This window comes from Lygodium microphyllum, chromosome 9, assembly GCF_053477565.2.
Source record: "Lygodium microphyllum isolate KBCC chromosome 9, Lygodium_microphyllum_v1.1.10, whole genome shotgun sequence".
Classification (NCBI taxonomy): domain Eukaryota; kingdom Viridiplantae; phylum Streptophyta; class Polypodiopsida; order Schizaeales; family Lygodiaceae; genus Lygodium; species Lygodium microphyllum.
This window is the reverse complement of record NC_141143.1, coordinates 79,059,419-79,082,763: the sequence shown is the minus strand read 5'-3', so window position 1 is coordinate 79,082,763 and position 23,345 is coordinate 79,059,419.

The window sequence follows — 23,345 nt, the reverse complement described above, 5'->3', positions numbered from 1 at the left end:
GAGGGAGAGGAGGGAGAAAAGGAAATGAGAGAGAGAGAGAGAGGAGAGAGAAAAGGAAATGAGAGAGGGAGAGGAGAGAGAGAAATGAATGAGAAAGGGTAAGGGAGGGGGAGGAACGAGAGAGAGAAGAGAGAAAAAGAGAGAGGGAGGGAGAGGAATGAGAGGGAGAGAGGAGAGAGAAAAGGAAATGAGAGTGAGAGGAGAGAGAAAAATAGAAATATCATTAAACCTAATAGGGAAAGAGAGAAAGAGAGGGTGAGGGCAAGGGAGGGAGAGGAAATGAGAGAGGGAGAGGAGAGAGAAAAAGGGAATGAGAGAGAGAGGAGAGAGAAGGAAATGAGAGAGAGAGAGAGAGGAGAGATACAAAGAGAAATATCATTAAACCTAATAGGGAAAGAGAAAAAGAGAGGGTGAGGGCGAGGGAGGGAGAGGAAATGAGAGAGGGAGAGGAAGAGAGAAAACGAAATATTATGTGCTAAGTACTGAGTACTAGGTACTAAATACTAGTGTTCTATGATACTATATGCTAGGTCATAGAAAAAGAGAGAGATTGAAGGAGAGGATAAAAATCTAAGAAAAGAAAAGAATGATAACAAAAATAAATTGTTTGTTGTAACGTAGACAAAATGGAAAACGAAGAAGGTCGTGTTGTTCAAGATCACGAGGCATATCTTAATCAGCGTGTCCCATGTCCTTGCTCTCAATGCAAGCTGGCAATTAGATGAAAACGCCGATTGTCTATAGAACACGTACAACAATTTGGCGAGTTTCAATCTGAGATCATTGATCAGGCGATTGTGGATTTTCAGCAAAGGGTAATTTGAAGTTAATATCAATCATGCATTGTACTCATCACAAGCTAATTGAATACCATATACAATAAGATTGGGTCTCGCTGATAAATTTTCTATCCAGGGAGGCGATGTCTCGTCCCAAGGGGGAGTGCACCCTTTGCGGCCAATTAGAAGAGTACGTGGGTGTGCGATGGATGGAGTGCAGGAGCCAATCTACCACTCACAAGGCCAATCTATACCATCAATGCCAGAGGAGACAGGCAACCTTCCAGACCTACCTACAATCTTGGAGCTTGAGATGGAGGCAATGATCGATGCTTTGATTCCCATGGATGTCAAGACTTCTGATCTGCTTAGAGAGGAAGCATCCATACCATTATATGATGGGTGCTGCGTATCTCGACTGAAGACACTGCTTGCACTCTTAAGTGTGGAAGCAAAATATGGGTGGAGCAATACGAGTGTCTCCGAGTTGTTCAGGTACCTTGTACATATGCTTCATTGAATTTTTTTTTCGACACTATTATTACAAATATTTGTGCTTTTTCAAGGTATTTTATGATTTTTTTCAGGTTATTGAAATATCATATATTACCATCTGCAAATACCATGATTGAGTCTCGTGATGATGCATGACATGTTTTACGGAAGCTTGGCATGGACTACAATAACATCCATGCATGTATCAACGATTGCATACTATTTCGAGGAGAATACGAGACTATGGAGACATGTCCAAAGTGTGATGCTCACAGGTATCGACAGGATTTGCAAGGGTAAACCATCCCTCAAAAATTTCTCAGACACTTTCCGCTCATCCCCTGCATAAACCACATGTTTCGTACGTCCGGCATGGCGAGCTTGACAATGTGGCATGCACAGAATTGGTCCACGGATGGAGTTCAACAAATATCAGTGGATTCACGCGCATGGAGCCACATTGACTGAACCTTCCTAAGCTTTGCCCGAGAGCCAAGGAATCTTCGGCTCGATCTTGCAATGGATGGCGTGAACCCATTCTGTCTGTGCTTAACTTCTTACAGTGTGTGGCCTATAGTCCTTGTCAACTACAATATCCCTCCATGCCTTTCTACGAAGAAAGGATATCTCATCCTTAGCTTCTCGTTCCAGGCCACTACAAAGGAAAAAATATGGACGTGTATCTTTGTCCATTAGTTGATGAGCTTAAGATTTTGTGGGAGGAGGGGGTCAACGTGCAAGATATGAGCAAGCGCGATGGTTGGTGGTCAGCCAATATTCGAGCCATTCTCATGTGGACGATGCATGACTTTCCGGGATTGGGAGAGTGCTCAGGTGAGCAGGCCTCCGTTCTTGCTGATAATATCTATATTTTATCTTGTTCAACCAAGTATTCACTAGGTTGTGGTGTTGGAACAGGTCTCGTTACCTTAGGTTATTATGCATGTCCATTGTGCGGGCCATAGTTAGACTCCCGAAGGTCATGAACCATGAAGAAGATGGTATATCAAGGACACGCTGCTTTCTTGCCGAAGGATCATGAACTCAGGGAAGGTTTCCTTGGACGACCTTGGGTTTTATCCACTAAAGAAGAGCGCATTCTAAAGCAAGTAATCAAGTCTATCTGCCCCAGGCCGCTACAAAGTAAAAAATATGGAGGTGTATCTTTGTCCATTAGTCGATGAGCTTAAGATTTTGTGGGAGGAGGGGGTCAACGTGCAAGATATGAGCAAGCGCGATGGTCAGTGGTTAGCCAATATTCGAGCCATTCTCATGTGGAGGATGCATGACTTTCCGGGATTGGGAGAGTGCTCAGGTGAGCAGGCATCCGTTCTTGCTGATAATATCTATATTTTATCTTGTTCAACCAAGTATTCACTAGGTCGTGGTGTTGGAACAGGTGTCGTTACCTTAGATTATCATGCATGTCCATTGTGCGGGCCATAGTTAGACTCCCGAAGGTCACGAACCATGAAGAAGATGGTATATCAAGGACACGCTGCTTTCTTGCCGGAGCATCATGAACTCAGGGAAGGTTTCCTTGGACGACCTTGGGTTTTATCCACTAAAGAAGAGCGCATTGTGAAGCAAGTAATCAAGTCTATCTGCACTCCGACGGGTATGATGCGTTCTCTCAGGTTCGCATTTTCTAAAGACGACTAATTATCAGGGCTAAAATCCCATGACTAGCATAAGATCCATCTGGATTTCTCAAAATAGATTCCGAAAAAAAATGGACTCATTTGTACGACACCTTTGTGTTGTTGACCCATTGTGAACAAGTGCATGGACTCATTTGCTTGCTAATTGTATTACGACATGGTTTATGTCACAATGGTTTGAACTCTCTTGTACGTGTTTGTGAACAGGTAATCTTCTATCCAAACCCTCGACAACCTCGATGGTGGTATGTTATACCTTCAACTCTCTGAAGTACGAGAATATATGATCAAAGCGATGTTCCGAGCATAGATGAAGATAATATGCAAATAGAGAGGTCGATATTGCAAGGGGTGGAGGCCGTCGAAAGCTTGGAGCCAGCATCGGCTAACAATGATGGAAATACAGGAGTCCAAGAATTCTTTGAGAACGAGGAAGACTCATTCTTTTGTGGTGACATGTCTATCGACCTTCCCGTGTATGCGCAGTTGTGTCAGGAGATTAACATGGGACCATAGGATACTTCATACTTGGAGCATCCACTTACTCAATTCGTTGACCAATCGCTTATAAGGATACATAAGATATGCATTTTAAGTTAGATTTTTTTTTAATGATTTATATTAGTGTGCTTTGTATGATTTAAATTGATTATTCTAACATTATTTTTGTTTGTGCAGGTGACATTTTCAGGATGAGTTGAGAGATGAGCGATGAGAAGTTACAGGACATCTTCGCATGCATGTCTCTAGACCAGATCGCTAGATTCAGAGAGATGGCAGACCAAGAGTTGTTTGGGTCTTCGTCAGGGTGCTCTCCTAGATCTGCTTCAGCGCGATCGGATGCTTCGGCTTTGAGCAGATGAGCTCGATGCTCATGACTTGGGCCAGAGGGAGGGAGTGCATCGAGATTAGGGGGATGCTGTAGAGATACAGAGACAGTGAGCCTGCGATCGATATGGGATACAGGTGCGACTCCTTGCTCTCGTGGCCCTTCCATGGAGCGTGCCTCAGGCTCAAGTGGATGCTGTGGAGATGTGGACGTGGTGTCTTCTTCTCTTCGTTCAGGTAGAGCTACGTCACCTCTAGGATTTATCACACCTGTGGGGACGTCTACTCCAGTTACTCCAGCTTTTGCGCAGCCATCAGCAGATCGCACCCCTGTGGGTGCCACTCGGAGAGATATTACCCCCGTCGATGGTCTCCAGGATATACCCAGGAGCGTGGACGCAGATGGGAGAGGACCCATCTTAGGCAGACTCTAGGGGGTTATGGATATCTAGTCGATAGTAGGTCAAGAGCCATCATCATGAATGATGAGGGGAGGAGGGTGATGGCTCGCATGAGAGAGTTGTGCCAACAAGTTTTTTGGCACAACGTCTTGGATCATTAGAAGAACACACCGGAGGGGAGCAAGGACTATATAGTAGCATCCTTGCATGAGGAGTTTCTGGTGCCAACTGCAGTAGATAGATTCTCTACGGGCTAGATGATGGATTGCATGCGTGCATACATGTCACATAGACGATCCGAATGCACGCAAGGCAATCAAGAGTGGGGCTGCAAAGCCCAAGTGGTTAGATGCAGAGGACTGGCGCTGACTGAGGGAGGAGGCTACAGATTCTCCAGGATGTTAAAGTCAGCAGCGCGAGGCGGCGAGGGCACGACTCGAGGCCGAAGTGGTCCATCATCTTGGGAGTGGCGGCCATAGGATATATTTGGAGGACTTTGTAAGTTTTTATTTTGTTTTGCTTGTTTATTTTTTGGAAATATTCTTTGTACTGATAATCATGTTTCTAACAGTTAGCATTTTATTTTCTTTGCAGCACTCCATTACAAATCGTGATCCGACTGCCCTTGAGACTCGATATGCAGAGAAGCGTGGTCTCACTGCGTTGATTGACCGATTGTATAGACGCGACGGCCCTATAAGTCACGCATCTTTCTTTTTCTGCAGAGTTCGTTCAATGCTCCTTTACGGCGGGACGAGCTTTCGGGGGATAAGGATTTGTAGCTCGCCCTTGGATCCCAAGAGCTCAGACACCTTTATTTTTGAGTCACCTGATCTATATAGACATTTTCTATGTATTAGTGATATCTTGTCATGATTGTACCAATCGCTTTTTATGCGATGATGTATTTATTTCATGTATCAGTTTTATGATGTATCAAAAATAAATACATCATCGCATAAAAAGCGATTGGTACAATCATGACAAGATATCACTAATACATAGAAAATGTCTATATAGATCAAGTGCATTGTACACAGTAGTGCATTGTACGCTGATAGTGACGCCAATACCGACGCTGATAGTGATGCCAATACCGACGCTGATAGCGACGATAGTACGGATTGTTCTATGGCATCACCAATAACGACGCTTTTTGCAATGATGGGGGAAAATTTTATTATTTGCATTTTTATCACTTTAAACGTCGGTATAAGGCCTATATCTTGCAGTGAATGGATTTTTCGATGCTACGTGTAGTGGGTCATATGTCTCTCTAGTGGCACCCTCCCCCTAACCTCATGGAAAAATAAATCGTACACCATATTGTCCAAAATCTCTTTCTCCAAAACTTGATGGGACATGAAGAGGGATGTTATCGTCGTCATTATTCTCTACTCTTCTTGAGGACTCTGCCTCCTGGCGTTGATGCTATGCAACCTCTCGACGCCCTGGAGGGACCATTTGAGGATGTGGTACCACATCATGCTCAATTTTTAAAAAAAGAGGTTTTGTTTAATGGTGAAGATGCAACATAGACCAATAATATTTTTGCAAATAAAGCACTAAAAATTACTGGGTCTTTTTCTTGGTCCCACTCTCCGTACATGCTGAGGTGTGACATTGTGATTCGACGTACTCGAAAAAAACATCCTCGATAACAATCACACATACATTTGATTTTCCATCATAGCCAAGCGTTTCGATTGTGAAGACGCAATGTCTCATCCTCATTGAAGGCTGTACTATTTATTGACTCAACATGTCCCATACTAGTAGAAGATGACGACATAATTACACCTGAATCATAAGGACATATATGATTTCATTTGGTATATATGTCATATTCCCTAAATGTATTGATACTTACAACATGGAGGCAAACATTTTGACTGAGATCTCAATTTTAAATACACAAAAATCATTATAAATATATTAAAACTTATGATAAGAATTCACTATCAAAACTTATCTTAAAAATAAAAAATCATGATAAAGCCTAAATGCGCGTCTATATCCGTGTTTACGTATGCGTCTATATTGGCGTCTATGTTCGCGTCTATACTCACGCCTACCTGAACAATAGACGCGCATATACAAGCAAAAATAGATGCACACGTCAAAATTCAAACCATACTTAAATCATTTCTTTTCAAGCTGCGCCTTTCCTTTCCTGTGTTTTTTGCGGTTCTGAAGCTTGAGTTTAGCTGACATGCAGTCTCTTCATGCCTCATCTAGTCTCTTCATGCCTCACCTCCTCATGACTCACCTCTTCTTTCATTTCAAACACACAAGAAGGGAAAAAGGAAAGCCAAGGAGAGGAAGAAAGAGAGAACAAGAGAGAGGAGAACAAGAAGAAGCAGCAAGCAAGCAAGCAAGCATAAAGGGAGGGTAACTTACAAAGGAGAGGAAGAAGGAGAATGAAGAAGTGCCACCACCCGCCACACCAAATACCCAAGGTGAGTCTCTCTCTCTCTCTCTCTCTCTGTTTCTCTCTTCCTCTCTCTGTGTATTTAGGATTTGTGGTTCCATTATGTATTGCATTTTGTAAATCATCAATGGCAGTCGTCAGGCTAAAATCAACTGACCGTGCCCGTCTGATAACGTGTCTACATTTCAGTGTAGATACAGATATAGATGTGAAAAATGTTTCCTCTCATAGTGTCTGAGGGCGCGTCTTAGAGCGCGTGTGCTCTGCAGTCTACACGCGACGATACATGTGCTGGACAGAAGGTTGACCTTTAGTCTACACGCAACTATACACGTGCATTGACCTGGAATGTGCGTCTGACAGCGCGTCTGTGCTGCATCTTAGATGCAAAGATAGACGCACTGGACAGAAGGTTGACTTTGGAGCGCGTTTGAGGGCGCGTCTAACCTGCAATTTAGATGCGGGGATACACGCGCCAGGTCTCCCAGTTCTGATAGTAAACAATATATTTTTGCAATGATGAATGTGACCAAACCCATGTTTGTGTTTATCAGTTTTCTTGTTTATGAGAAGAATTAGCACTTAAGTTTTATGCTCAATGTCTAAAGAAAGATCTTTGAAAATGTAGGTAATATATGATTTTTTGTATGCAAATAAATTTATCTTTTTCCTATTTTTTTTTGCAGATGTCGTATCCTGGTTCATCTAGCAATGACCCGGTTTGGATCGCATGAATGATACATTGGCCTCCTTTGGCAGGGGGATCAATGTATTTTTTGGAGGTTTTCCTAGTAGGGAAGACTTCATGGGAGAGATGACCAGACACCTTGGCCGCTCTCCCACAGCGGACGAGGTATTCAGTGTCATGTCTGGGACACCTCTGACGTCTTTGCCTGGCACTACTTCCCAAACTCCACATGCATGTACTCCATATGCAGGTACTCCATATGCATGTACTCCACATGCTCCACGTGCATCGGCTGAAGCACAAGCATCTGCAGAAGCACGTGCATCTGTAGAAGCTCGTGCATCCAGCGAGGCAGAGGGTAGTCGACAGAGAGGGAGGAGGGAGAGTCGAGGGGGAACACGAGGCTTGTGTGGGGGTTGCCTAGGAGGTGGCGAGCGATCACCCTCACCAGTAGATCACGTAGAGGACGTTGTACGCCAGTACTATAGAGTTAGAGATGCTGGTGGCATCTTTCATGATCCTGAAGGAAGGGATGTAATGGCGTACATGAGGAGCGTCGTGCATGCGACGTATAAAGATTGTTTCATTGCCTTCAAGAATCAGAAAAGCGGCTTATGGTAGGAGGTGTTGAGGGCAGTCCATAGGAGGTACCCAAATCCTGAGGGTCAGCGATTCTTGGATGATTGGGGACGTACAAAAGTGAGGGATATGCTTCACAACAAAAGATCCCACCTCATGACACGGGCCAGGGACTCAGTGCGGAGGCACGAGGAGGGGCGTGGAGCCTATTACTATGTGCCACCGCATAGAGTGGAAGAAAACCAAGAAGAAAGCAGCAGAGAAAGTGAAGAGTCGCCAGCACGCAGAGGCGCGACGGATCCAAATGGAAACCATGGGATCATCGCATTACGGATCGGGCGGCAGAGAGTCGTGGGAGGCAGAGTTTGTAAGTATATTTTGATTTCTAGTTTTTAAAAGTTATATTTCTTTCAATTCTTTATATATTTTATTCTAATATATTGTGACTCATAATTGTTTGTATATATCTAAATGTCGTGCAGGCTACCATCATTGGTAGGATACCTACTCCTAGACAGGTAGGTTACCATCGAGGCCATAACCGCGCAGCCACATGGCTTCACTTCTATGAGGAGGGTCTCATCACTGAGGACCAATACAACTGGGCCATGAGGATTTGACAGCCAGAGGAGGTATGTTTTTCTCACTTTCCTATTAAAAGTATAGCTAATTATAACTTTTTCTCTACCTTGTCTATGTAAGCAACCCTTATCTTTTGTGTGTGTAGGCGAACCCGGATGTGGAGCATAGCGAGGAGGGGAATAGCGACGCTAGTAGCCATGGTGGTACTAGCGAAGATGTTTCCTCTTTAGATTCATAGAGGAGCACCATACCTCCTCATGAGGCCTTCTTTTCTTGTATATGTATGATCCATCTTTGAGCCTACTGCTTGCAGCCACGCTTTAGGTCGCAAGCACTTAAACTTCCCTTGTAAATGCTTTTGATATATAATGAATACATGGACTTTATTTTCAATTCTCGTGCCGGTAAGATACATTGTCTTTTTTCCAAATGCACAATCTGATGTATGGGAGGGGGAAAAAAAAAACCATAGAGCATGTGGTTGCAAAGCATGCTCTCTGGTTTTTTTTTTTCCAGTTCTATTTTGCGCGTCTATCCGCGCGTCTAAATTGGAGATAATTCTCGTTTATATGCGCGTCTATAGTGCAGAATACACGCGCTTATACACGCGCTTCATAATTCAAATTTTAAAAAGAAATTAATTTTTTTTTAAAAAAAATGGCATTTTTTGTTTTCCGTTCGCGTCTACTAGTGCTCGTAAAAACGCGTCTATCAGCGTGTCTATATGCGCATGTATATGTGCGTCTATTGCACATCTATTTTTGCGTGTAAATTCGTTGATACATGCGATTATAGATGCGAAATGGTAGACGCGCAAATAGACGGGCGGATAGACGCGGCCATAAGATTTTCTCGATATTCAAAAATCGAGTCTAAATGTGCATCTATGAGGCATTTTTGTTGTAGTGGTACAAAATGTATAAGTATTTCAATGTCAAAAATTTTCATTTGTGGAATATTGTAGACTTAAATGAACTAATACAAGGTCAATGGGATGCATGAAATCTTAAAAATCACCTATAAAGCATATTCATGAACTTAGTGAGGAGGACTCTACATGAAGAAAGATGATCCCATATGCTTCTTAAGGAAGAACCATATCTAAATACTCAAGGTTGCCTATGATGTCAAGGAATCCTTCCAAAACATGAAGTGTGTCATATTTTAGAGAAGCTATGAATTCAAGAAAGGTGGTACCTTTGTCAAATCGGAATGTAGAACAAGATGTTATTTGAACATCTTGATTTCATATGAATAAAAAGGACACAAACGATCCAACATAGAGTGTAACAAGATGTTATTTAAGGATCTTTAGTTTGTATCGATCAAACGAACATCCAATGTTATTTGAAGATCTTGAGTTTGTATAAATAAAATGGAGATTTGATTGTCAAACATAGACTAGGACATTGAAGATGGAAGAAGAAGATTGGTGGGAATAGAAAATTTGCTAGTGTATGAATGAGAGTGAGATTTTGACTTTGATACATTCTCACGTTGGATCAAGAGAAAGATAGCTTAGGATGGTCAAGTGATAAAGTGACCTAATCCAGAGAATTCACGATTCTCAGATGATTGGGGACGGTCAAAGATGAGAGACATGCTTCATAACAAGAGTTCTCACCTTATGATGCACGCCAAGGAGTCACTGCAAAGACAAGAGCAAGGGCATCGTGGATATGGCCAACCACCCAATTTCCATCGCACGGACTGGAAAGAGGCCAAGAAGATAACAGAAGAGAAAAGAAAAAGTCGCTAGCATCCAGAGGCGCGACGTATCCAGATGGCAACCATGGGATCGTCGCATTATGGATCGGGTGGCAGGGAGTCATGGGAAGCTGAGTTTGTAAGTATTATTTGATTTTTTTAAAATAAAATTTTGTAATTTTTTTCAATTCATTATGTAGTGTGTTCTAATACGTTGTATGTTAAAATTGTTTTGTAGTATCATATCGTTGGTAGGATACCTACTCCTAGAGAGGTAGGCTACCATCGAGGTCATAATCGGGCATCCACTTGGCAGCATTTCTATGAGGAGGGACTCATCACAGAGCAGCAATATAATCGTGCCATGAGGATTCCATAACCAGAAGAGGTATATTTTATTTTTTACATGAAAAGTATAGGTAACTCTAATTTATTGTTTGTAATGGTATTTATATACCTTAATCCTTTGTGTAGCCAAACCCTGATGCAATTGAGGATTCTAATATTCCGCGTTAACAAAATCAATGGGACTTATGGAATTTTTTTTAATTATTCCTCCCTTATCCCTCCAACCGACTGACGAGCTGGAGGGGGAGGGGAATAGAAGGAGCTACTAAGCTCCTTGGTGGAGCCTTTGGAGGGAGGGAGGACATGCGTGTTTACATGCAAGGAGGGAAGATCCCCCTCCCCTCCATTATTTAATCGAGGGGGCCGTTGTGGAAAAACGGAGGGGGAGTCGTGTGAGAAAGGCCGAAGGAGATAACCGTGCCGTGCCGCCATATCACCGAACTGAGGGAGGAGGACGGAAGGTTGCGCCACCTACATCCTGAGACTGCCGCTGCCGTCGTCAACCAATCCACAACGAGCCGTCACGCCACATACATTCAGAAGCTTCCAAGAAGCTTCTTGGAAGCTTCTAAGGGGGAGATCTTTAAGCCCCCTTTCCCCCCCCTTATGTTTTTCTTTAAACCCCCTTTGTTTCCTCCCACCCCCCCCCCCCGGGTTTAAATTTTCCCCCCCTAAGCCCCCTTGTTTCACCCCCCCCTCCCGGTATAATCCCCCTCCCTAAGCCTTGTTTTTCCCCCTCCGGATTTTAATCCCCCCAAAGCCCTTATTACCCCCCCTCCCGGGTTTTTAAATCCCCCTCAAGGCCTTGTTTTCCCCCCCTCCCGGGTTTTTAATTCCCCCCTAAGACCTTGTTTCCCCCCCCCCCCTCGGGTTTTTAATTTTCCCCTAAGCCCTTGTTCTTTTTTTTTCCCCCCCTCTTAGCTCTTTAGACTATTCAAGTCACACCCATAGGCCTACTTTGTCCTTAGGCTACCTTGCGGACTTCCATTCTCTTGCATTAATTCCTTCACTCACTTTTTAGATCTTTTTGTGCAAGTGCTCTCTTAGTTGAGCTTTGTGTTCTTGGTTCTATCAAACAAGCCGGTGTCCACACACTCCCATGTCCTAAAAATCCAATTCATCATTATGGCCTCGTATAGTATCCCATAAGATAAAAGATAGGGAAGGAAGTAGAGGGAGTGAAAAGAGGGAGTGAAGGAGGAACAGTGGGAAAAAGGTAAAAGAAAAGGAAGGAGAAGACGGTGGAATTCCAAGAAGAAAAAGGAAAAGGCTATCTCACATTCGAACTACGATGCCGCCGAAGAAAGTCGAAGGTGTAGCTGCGGGAGGGTCATCTCCCGGTATCCATGTGGATATTTCACCTCAAAGCCAAGTTTTTTTTTTCCTCTTGGTGTTAATTCGGTTTTAAGTCGATCATGCAAAGAAAAATTGTTAAGGATAGGATATATTTGTTCGAGTTATTTTTAACGAAGGAGTTAGCTTATGAATAACAATGTGTACAAATTAGCTTTCTTCAAATTGCATCAAGCATTATAAAATTATAGGCAAGATTAACCATTTACTATAGTACTATATTCCTAAAGTGTAGAAATTATATCTTGCACCATTAGTCTTATTCCTTTCCCAACGAATCATGCTAAAATCGCTAAATTCATGAAAGGTTTCTTTCAATGCTCAAATTACTAGGGAGTTATCTTTGCTAGTTGCACATCTTAGCAAGGCAACTGTTGTTATTTGGCATGAGTTCATCTTTAAAGAAAACGGAAGTTAAATGTTAGGAATTAACAAGTATAGAAATTAGATATACGAATTCATTTGGAAAGAAAATGTAAAAGGGGACTGCTGGATGACACTCTATTAACACTTTTCCCCTGCTATTTGAGGACTTGGGACTAATAAAGTGTGTATACACCACTTTCACAGCTAGGCCTTTTTGTCCCAAGGAGTATTGTCGCTCTTTGTATCACCTTGGCATTATGCTATATGCCAAATTAAATTGTATTGATTGGGAAAGTTAATTGTCACAAGGATAGTAAAACCGTGACAATACGATTAAGATTACCTTCCAAAAGATAATCGAACCAATCTAAACATAGAAACATTCATACCCTAAACACTTGACTACTTTCCTTACCGTAGGGACAATAAATTCATAAAGATAAGAAACTAGGGTTTGTCCCTAAGCTTCTTAAATGAAGAAACCCTAGGCCTGACATACATCAGCTTAAAGAATCTAAACAGATTATTCCATCGCAGGACTTGCGCAACATGTATGAAATCATTTTGTATTTGATTCACAAGGAGAAAAATGAAAAAACCCTCATCAAGGACGGCAGATTCTTACGCAAGTTATCTTGCAAAAAGACGTATTTTTGGATATCCTTCTAAATAAGGAAAGTTGTAAAATAGAAACTAGCATATCTAAGGTACCTTAGGGTTAACCAAGTTGGGTATGCCCTACACCGGAATATAAGGGATCTTGCCAAGTTACAAGACATCTTGAGAACGACTGCTGATACACTCAAAAAGGAAAGAACACTTCCTTAGCAGTTTGCCATACAACTGGGATGATTAATGGAAATGTTTGTGCTTGCTAGAGATTTTAGGGCTTTGTTTGAATTATGAATTACAAATTAAATAAGTACCTATACTTCAGGTTAAAGGCCTAAAGGGAGAGGTAGCTTCAGTTACCCCCGACTGCCTGCCTGACCCTAACCAAGGGGGTTGTTGACTGCGCTGGGAACGTGGACCGAATCCGCCGCGAGAGGTCTTTTCCGTTAAGCTCTACTTGGAGTAGGAGGACGCTTGGGTGCGAGGGGGGGCTCTGGCCGTAAATCCCTCGCCTTCCGGGTCCTGCACAAGAGGCTAACGTGACTCAGGATTGGATCTGGAGGCCCGCATACTAGTTGACGGGCGGAAGCTTGGAATAGTGATACCTGGGGATTACTCGTTAGCCTTCGGGCAAATTATGGACAAGCCTATGGGCAGAACTCCTTGTATTTCAAAGATAAAATGATGAAATGTTAAAAGAATTTGCTTGATGTTGTTTTTCTATGTCACGTGATAAGATTACGTGAAGGAACCAGTGCTTAACAAGATTAATTAAAGAAGCTGATTGTTATATGTAAAATTAATGTGTTAGATAATTACATAACTAAAATAAACTGAGGAAAGTGCGAAGGATGGGCCATGGGTCTGTCCTACGGTTGGGTGGTCCTGGTTAGGCGGGAACTTTTCTCAAAAATCTCGAAGAACAGCGGAATGATCATCATCATCAAAAAGAATAACGAGAACGATGACCTAGAGTTACGTCTTACCCAATTTACGTTGCTTTAGGGGAACGGAATGGGACTATGCCTTATGGCAGAGAGGTTGAGCTTTGCATCCCTCTCATTTCCCATTATCCTTGAACCAAGTGCAACGTGAATCCGCTTCGGACCTGGCGTTTCTGCGTAAAGTAGTTCGCTCGGGTCTGACACTAGTTGCTGTTAGCTAATGACCCATTAGGAAAACCCTAATTCCGGTCGATCCTAAGTGGGAACGGCCAGGATACTTCCACTACGTGGCAGACGTGGGAAGAACTAGATCGCAAAACCTGTAACATTCCATGGGAGTGCCGGGCGGAGCTTTCTAGACATCCTTTCCGATGGACTGCTAAGACGTGTCCTAGATGATACTAGGGGACATGTTACAGTTGGTATCAGAGCCGACCAACAACGGAATTGTTTTTATGAGATCTCAATAAAATGAAATAAAGAAATTGTTGCTGTCCAAACATTTCCTCATCTTCAATGCTGTCTTGCAGAACTATGAAGCGTGGAACAAGTTTTTGGTGTTTCGGGTCATGTTTATGACTGCAATGCATTCTCCGCTTTATAGAAAAAGAATTGGGATGATGAACATCCTGGAGCAGATTTATAATCCATCACCTTTATACATAGAATGAAGATGGATGGGGTCTTCAGGAATCTACTATATAGCTGCCCACCGGTTCGCTTATCTACAGACCAACCTAAAGAGGATCAAGTGGTTGGAAGACTTGAAAGTCGTGAAGCTGTTTATTTTTGTGGAAGCTCACGTAAATTCGACTTTACATATTCAAGGTCGGAGGGTTGAAATGAACTCATATGTATATAAGGAAGTAACCCGTGTAATCCCAGCCGACAGAATTAAAGTGTTGGGCCGCCATGAGAAGTATGGATTCCAACGAAAAGGGTATCCTGAACTTCCAATGAATTATCGATTCCTAAAGATCCATGACCCAAAACCCTACTATTACACAGTTCCTGTAGACAAATGCAATACAACGTTGTTCTCCCCAAACTGAATGTAATGATTGGATATCATCACACGAGATGTTGTATAAGGCTACGCCCATGTAAATATAAATAAAGACTTCTTTTATCAATATCTGGCTGTGCATCAGAGTTGTTAAAAAGTTAATTAGCTTCATTATTTACGAGATAGTTGAACTAAAGATAAGCTAACATGAATTATCATATAATAACGTTAAGAAAACTTTTATCCAGGCACAACCCCAAGTACAGGTTCCAAATTCGCCCCCTACATCAAGTACTGCAGTGATCCAGGAGAAGAAGTTCCTCCTCAAGCAGATAAAGCCACCCGAGTTTGACGTGAGAGGCAGATTCGTCTAGTCTGATGCTGAAATTTGGATTGAATCTATGGAGGATTATTTTGAAGCAGCTAGTATTGCACCTACCAATCAGGCCATGTTTGCCAAGTTAAAACTCACCGGCGAAGCCAGACTTTGGTGGAAACAATGGTGCAGGGATCAAGGGACTTCAGAGGGGTCCATTACCTGGCAGAAGTTAAAGAAAGCCGTGCAGGGGAGATATTTGCCACCTGCATATCGTACTCAGAAAATGAATGAGTTCTACGAGCTAAAACAGCTAGGACTCATCCTTGACGCATACTACTCTAAATTTGTGTCACTCTTAAAATATGCGCCACAGATGGACAGGACACAGCAGGTGTCCAAATTTTGCGCAGGCTTAAATCCACCCGTAAATACCCGTCTCGAATCTATGCATCCATCAAATCTGCAGGATGCACTCATTCGAGCGGCGCCTATAATTCAGGAAGTGCAAGCTAGACCAAGGGGTAACAAAACTTGGTCCTATAGTGACCCGAACACAGGAGCATTCAGACCTCAAGTGAAGAGAGTTCAAGGTCACAATCAGGGACAAAGGAAGAAAGCAAGGAAAAATAACGTCAACAACTTTGTTCCTACTCAAAGTAATGGCCGAAACCTCCGATGTTTCCACTGCAATGAACCCGGTCACTTCAAGAGGCAATGTCCCAAGCTCAGCGGGGGACATCGTCAAACGCCTTTCCAAGGTGCAGGCCGCGGTCAAGGAGCCGCCACCCATGGAAGAGGAAGAACTGCCTACATTGCCAATAGGAAAAGATGCGAAGAAGAAGAAGAGGAAGATCCAACTATGGAAGCAGAATTCGAAAGAGCGACAGTCCATGCCGCTTTACACAAGAAAGGGCCGAATCGCCAGTTCTCGGTGATTCAAACACCGTCGGACTATCAAGGTAAAGGTTTCAAAACCTTGATTGATTGTGGCAGTACACATTCCTTTATCTCACCAACATGTGCAAAAAGATTAGGAATAGCCACAGTAGAAGCACCTACCCTGCTTGTGGAATTGGCAAACGGTCGTGAGGTAACTTGTACCAGGCAAACTGCTAAGGAGGAATTCTTTCTGGGAGGAAAGAAAACCTCAGTCAAATTCAGAGTCATGAATTTAGGTATCCATGAGTGTCTACTCGGGATGGATTGGCTTAAGCCTAATGACGCCCACATCTACTGTGGAAAGGGTCAAGTTTCCTTTCGAAACTCTGAAAGGGAGTTTGTCACAACTCAAGGTGAGGCAGGAGTGCCAGGAATCCAATTAGCCAAAGTATCTCGGATCATAAAAGGAGTTCGAAAAGGATTACCCGTTTACCTGATCAAACTCAACAAGTTAGATCAAAAGCAAGAGTCTCATGAAGGACCTTCTTGGCTAAAGGAATACGCTGACGTATTCCTTGAGGAATTGATTGAACTTCCGCCTCCAAGAGAAGTAGATCATGAAATTAGGCTAGTGCCTGGAGCTGCACCAATTGCAAAGAGACCTTATAGAATGTCCATACATGAAGCAATTGAGTTGAAGGAACAGCTCAAGCAACTGTTGGATCAGGGCTACATCCGGCCTAGCAACTCACCGTGGGGAGCCCCAGTACTATTCCAGAAAAAGAAAGATGGGACACTTCGACTATGTATTGATTACCGAGGGTTGAATCAATCAACAGTCAAGAATAAGTATCCTATTCCTAGAATAGATGAGCTTCTTGATCGTCTTCAAGGTACAAAGATCTTTTCCAAGATTGATCTCAGGTCAGGTTACTATCAAATAAGGATCAAGGAAGAAGATATTCCAAAAACGGCCTTCAATACAAGATATGGGCACTTTGAGTTCTTGGTTATGTCATTCGGGCTTACAAATGCACCTGCCACCTTCAATAGATTAATGGAGGATATTTTTAGACCATATCTTGATGATTTCGTGCTTGTCTTCTTCGATGACACTTTAGTCTATTCTAAACAGGAAGAAGATCATGAACCTCAACTTCGGATTGTCCTTGAGACAATGAGGTCCCATAAGTTGTATGCAAAAATGAAGAAGTGCGCATTCTTCAAGCGTCAGATTGAATATCTGGGGTTCATAGTATCATCAGAAGGAATATCAGTAGACCCAGCCAAAGTCAGAGATGTGCTTGAATGGCCAATACCAGTATTCGTCAAAGAAATACGTAGCTTTGTTGGCTTGACAGGATGGTATAGGGTCTTTATCAAAAACTATACTTGAGGATGGTATAGGGTCTTTATCAAAAACTATACTTTGATTGCAGCACCTCTTACAGACTTACTAAAGAAGCAGACTTCTATTACATGGTCAACTCCCGAACAAAATAGCTTCGACAAATTGAAGCAAAGTTTGGTATCAGCACCTATTCTAAAACTTCCTGACCTCAATAAGGAGTTCGAGCTAGTAACTGATGCTAGCATTCTTGCCTTGGGGTGTGTAGTTATGCAAGAAGGTCATCCAGTAGCATACTCTTCAAGGAAATTGAAGAGTCATGAAAAGAATTATGCCACGCATGATCTGGAATTATTTTGAAATCAAGTACCGACCAGGGAAAGAGAATGTAGTTGCCGATGCACTCAGTCGCAAGGCATTCCTAAATTCCCTAATCTTGCAGAATCCATCAACGACTAGATCTCTGGCTACAAAGGTATCTATGCCAAACAACCCTATACTTGAACTAGCTAGAGAGGAAGCATGCCATGATTTGACCTACCAAACAATGATAAAGAAAATATCTACCAAGGAGCAGAATCAGAAGTTGCAAGCTAAGTATTAGGAATTTTCCATTGATAATGGGCTTGTCTACTACAGAACAAGGCTGTGTATACCAACAAGCCAGTTACTTAAGCAGAAGATATTATGGGAAGCTCATGATTCTCCTTTCGCAGGACATCCTGGCTATGCAAAAACTCTTAATGCAGTTAGGAAGAGCTACCATTGGGAGAGGCTCAAAGGTGACGTTCTCAAATATGTCACTGAATGTTTGTCTTGCCAACGTATCAAGGCCGAACATGTCATGATGCCAGGGAAACTGCAACCGCTTGACATTCCCTAAACAAAATGGGAATTCATCAGTATGGATTTTGTTGTGGGCTTACCCCAAATCCAAGGAGGATACAATTCCATTATGGTGGTGGTTGACATGCTTACCAAGGTTGCACACCTGATTCTAGTAAAGACAAACTATAAAGCCTCTGACATTGCAAGATTGTTTATCAAGGAGATATTCAAGCTACATGGGTTACCTAAAAGAATCATTAGTGATCGAGATTCTCTCTTCACATCACACTTCTAGAGAGCTATCTTTGAAGCCATTGGGACTCAACTCTGTTTTAGCACCGCCTACCATCCCCAAACAGATGGCCAAACAAAGCGAGTAAATCAAATCATTGAGGATATGCTTAGGGAATACTGCTGTCGAGATCCGAAGAGGTGGATTCAATACTTGCCATTAGTTGAATTTGCCTACAATGCCTCTTACCAGCAGAGCATTCAAATGACCCCTTTCCAGGCATTGTATGGTCATGATTGTTGAAGTCCCCTAAACTTTTCTGATCCAACCCTAAGAGTTGAAGCTTCAAGACAAATGTTGGAGGACATGGATGATCAAATAAGGTCAATAAGACAAGACATACAAGCAGCCAAGGATAGACAAAAGGCATATGCAGATTTGAAACGTCAAGAAAGAGTCTTCGAAGAAGGAGACATGGTCTTCATTCGGGTATGCCCAAACAAGAGTTCTCTGTCCCTAGGAGAATGCAAGAAGCTAAGTCCAAGGTATTGTGGGCCGTATAAAATCCTCAAATGCCTAGAACCCAATGCTTATAGATTGCAACTCCCTGAGAACCTAAAGGTTCACAATGTATTCCATATCAGCCTATTGAAAAAATATGTACCCAATCCTAATCATGTACTCGATGACCAACAAATTGTAATGCCTAGTCAAGGAGTCCTTGAACTAAGGCCAGAAAGGATCTTAGATGTTAGGGAAAGATAGTTAAGATCTAGAACCTTGAAAGAATGCCTTGTCCAGTGGAAAGATTATCCCGAAGAGGATGCCATCTGGATAGATGAAAGCTCTCTCAACCATCAATATCCCTAGTTTATCGCGAGATGAGGACATCTCGATTCCTCCAAGGGGGAGAGAATGTAATATTCCGCGTTAACAAAATCAATGGGATTTATGGAATTTTTTTTTTAAAATTCCCCCCTTATCCCTCCAGTCGACTGACGAGCTGGAGGGGGAGGGGAATAGAAGGAGCTACTAAGCTCCTTGGTGGAGCCTTTGGAGGGAGGGAGGACATGCGTGTTTACACGCAAGGAGGGAAGATCCCCCTCCCCTCCATTATTTAATCGAGGGGGCCGCTGTGGAAAAACGGAGGGGGAGCCGTGTGAGAAAGGCCGAAGGAGATAACCCTGCCGTGCTGCCATATCACTGAACTGAGGGAGGAGGACGGAAGGTTCCCCCACCTACATCCTGAGACTACCACTGCCGTCGTCAACCAATCCACAACGAGCCTTCATGCCACGTACATTCAGAAGATTCCAAGAAGCTTCTTGGAAGCTTTTAAGGGGGAGATCTTTAAGCCCCCTTTCCCTCCCCTTATGTTTTTCTTTAAACCCCCTTTGTTTCCTCCCCCCCCCCCCCTCGGGTTTAAATTTTCCCCCCCTAAGCCCCCTTGTTTCCCCCCCCTCCCGGTATAATCCCCCCCCTAAGCCTTGTTTTTTCCCCTCTGGATTTTAATCCCCCCAAAGCCCTTATTACCCCCCCTCCCGGGTTTTTAAATCCCCCTCAAGGCCTTGTTTTCCCCCCCTCCCAGGTTTTTAATTCCCCCCTAAGACCTTGTTCCCCCCCCTCCCGGGTTTTTAATTTCCCCCTAAGCCCTTGTTCTTTTTTTTTTCCCCCCTCTTAGCTCTTTAGACTATTCAAGTCACACCCATAGGCCTACTTTGTCCTTAGGCTACCTTGCGGACTTCCATTCTCTTGCATTAATTCCTTCACTCACTTTTTAGATCTTTTTGTGCAAGTGCTCTCTTAGTTGAGCTTTGTGTTCTTAGTTCTATCAAACAAGCCGGTGTCCACACACTCCCATGTCCTAAAAATCCAATTCATCATTATGGCCTTGTATGGTATCCCGTAAGATAAAAGATAGGGAGGGAAGTGGAGGGAGTGAAAAGAGGGAGTGAAGGAGGAACAGTGGGAAAAAGGTAAAAGAAAAGGAAGGAGAAGACGGTGGAATTCCAAGAAGAAAAAGGAAAAGGCTATCTCACATTCGAACTACAATGCCGCCGAAGAAAGTCCAAGGTGTAGCTACGAGAGGGCCATCTCCCGGTATCCATGTGGATATTTCACCTCAAAGCCAGGTTTTTTTTTCCTCTTGGTGTTAATTCGGTTTTAAGTCGATCATGCAAAGAAAAATTGTTAAGGATAGGATATATTTTTTCGAGTTATTTTTAACGAAGGAGTTAGCTTATGAATGACAATGTGTACAAATTAGCTTTCTTCAAATTGCATCAAGAATTATAAAATTATAGGCAAGATTAACCATTTACTATAGTAATATATTCCTAAAGTGTAGAAATTATATCTTGCACCATTAGTCTTATTCCTTTCGCAACGAATCATGGTAAAATGGCTAAATTCATGAAAGGTTTCTTTCGATGCTCAAATTACTAGGGAGTTATCTTTGCTAGTTGCACATCTTAGCAAGGCAACTGTTGTTATTTGGCATGAGTTCATCTTTAAAGAAAACAGAAGTTAAATGTTAGGAATTAACAAGTATAAAAATTAGATATATGAATTCATTTGGAAAGAAAATGTAAAAGGGGACTGCTGGATGACACTCTATTAACAGTTTTCCCCTGCTATTTGAGGACTTGGGACTAATAAAGTGTGTATACAACAATTTCATAGCTAGGACTTTTTGTCCCAAGGAGTATTATCGCTCTTTGTATCACCTTGGCATTATGCTATATGCCAAATTAAACTGTATTGATTGGGAAAATTAATTGTCACAAGGATAGTAAAACCGTGACAAGACGATTAAGATTACCTTCCAAAAGATAACCGAACCAATCTAAACATAGAAACATTCATACCCTAAACACTTGACTACTTTCCTTACCGTAGGGACAATAAATTCATAAAGATAAGAAACTAGGGTTTGTCCCTAAGCTTCTTAAATGAAGAAACCCTAGGCCTGACATATGTCAGCTTAAAGAATCTAAACAGATTATTCCATCGCAAGACTTGCGCAATATGTATGAAATCATTTTGTGTTTGATTCGCAAGGAGAAAAATGAAAAAACCCTCATCAAGGACGGCAGATCCTTACGCAAGTTATCTTGCAAAAAGACGTATTTCTGGATATCCTTCTAAATAAGGAAAGTTGTAAAATAGAAACTAGCATATCTAAGGTACCTTAGGGTTAACCAAGTTGGGTATGCCCTACACCGGAATATAAGGGATCTTGCCAAGTTACAAGACATCTTGAGAACGACTGCTGATACACTCAAAAAGGAAAGAACACTTCCTTAGCAGTTTGCCATACAACTGGGATGATTAATCGAAATGTTTGTGCTTGCTACAGATTTTAGGGCTCTGTTTGAATTATGAATTACAAATTAAATAAGTACCTATACTTCATGTTAAAGGCCTGAAGGGAGAGGCAGCTTCAGTTACCCTCGATTGCCTGCCTGACCCTAACCAAGGGGGTTGTTGACTACGCCAGGAACGTGGACCGAACCTGCCGCGAGAGGTCTTTTCCATTAAGCTCTACTTGGAGTAGGAGTACGCTTGGGTGCCAAGGGGGGCTCTGGCCGTAAATCCCTCACCTTCCGGGTCCTGCACAAGAGGCTAACGTGACTCGGGATTGGATCTCGAGGCCCGCATACTAGTTGACGGGCGGAAGCTTGGAATAGTGATCCCTGGAGATTACTGGTTAGCCTTCGGGCAGATTATGGACAAGCCTACGGGCGGAACTCCTTGTATTTCAAAGATAAAATGATGAAATGTTAAAATAATTTGCTTGATGTTGTTTTTCTATGTCACGTGATAAGATTACGTGAAGGAACCAGTGCTTAACAAGATTAATTAAAGAAGCTGATTGTTATATGTAAAATTAATGTGTTAGATAATTACATAACTAAAACAAACCGAGGAAAGTGCGAAGGATGGGCCATGGGTCCATCCTACGGTTGGGTGGTCCCGGTTAGCCGCGAACTTTTCTCAAAAATCTCGAAGAACAGCGGAATGATCATCATCATCAAAAAGAAAAACAAAAACGATGACCTAGAGTTACGTCTTACCCAATTTACGTTGTTTTAGGGGAACGGAATGGGACTATGCCTTATGGCAGAGAGGTTGAGCTTTGCATCCCACTCATTTTCCATTCTCCTTGAACCAAGTGCAACGTGAATCCACTTCGGACCTGGCGTTTCTGCGTAAAGTAGTTCGCTCGGGTCTGATGCTAGTTGCTGTTAGCTAATGACCCATTAGAAAAACCCTAATTCCGGTCGATCCTAAGTGGGAACGGCCAGGATACTTCCGCTACATGGCAGACGCGGGAAGAACTAGATCGCAAAACCCGTAACATTCGATGGGAGTGCCGGGCAGAGCTTTCTAGACATCCTTTCCAATGGACTGCTAAGACGTGTCCTGGATGATACTAGGGGACACGTTACAGTTGGTATCAGAGCCGACCAACAACGGAATCGTTTTTATGAGATCTCAATAAAATGAAATAAAGAAATTGTTGTTGTCCAAACATTTCCTCATCTTCAATGCTGTCTTGCAGAACTATGAAGCGTGGAACAAGTTTTTGGTGTTTCGGGTCATGTTTATGACTGCAATGCATTCTCCGCTTTATAGACAAAGAATTGGGGTGATGAACATCCTGGAGCAGATTTATAATCCATCACCTTTATACATAGAATGAAGATGGATGGGGTCTTCCGGAATCTACTACATAGTTGCCCACTGGTTCGCTTATCTACAGACTAACCTAAAGAGGATCAAGTGGTTGGAAGACTTGAAAGTCGTGAAGCTCTTCATTTTTGTGGAAGCTCATGTAAATTCGACTTTACATATTAAAGGTCGGAGGGTTGAAATGAACTCATATGTATATGAGCAAGTAACCCGTGTAATCCCAACCGATAGGATTAAAGTGTTGGGCCGCCATGAGAAGTATGG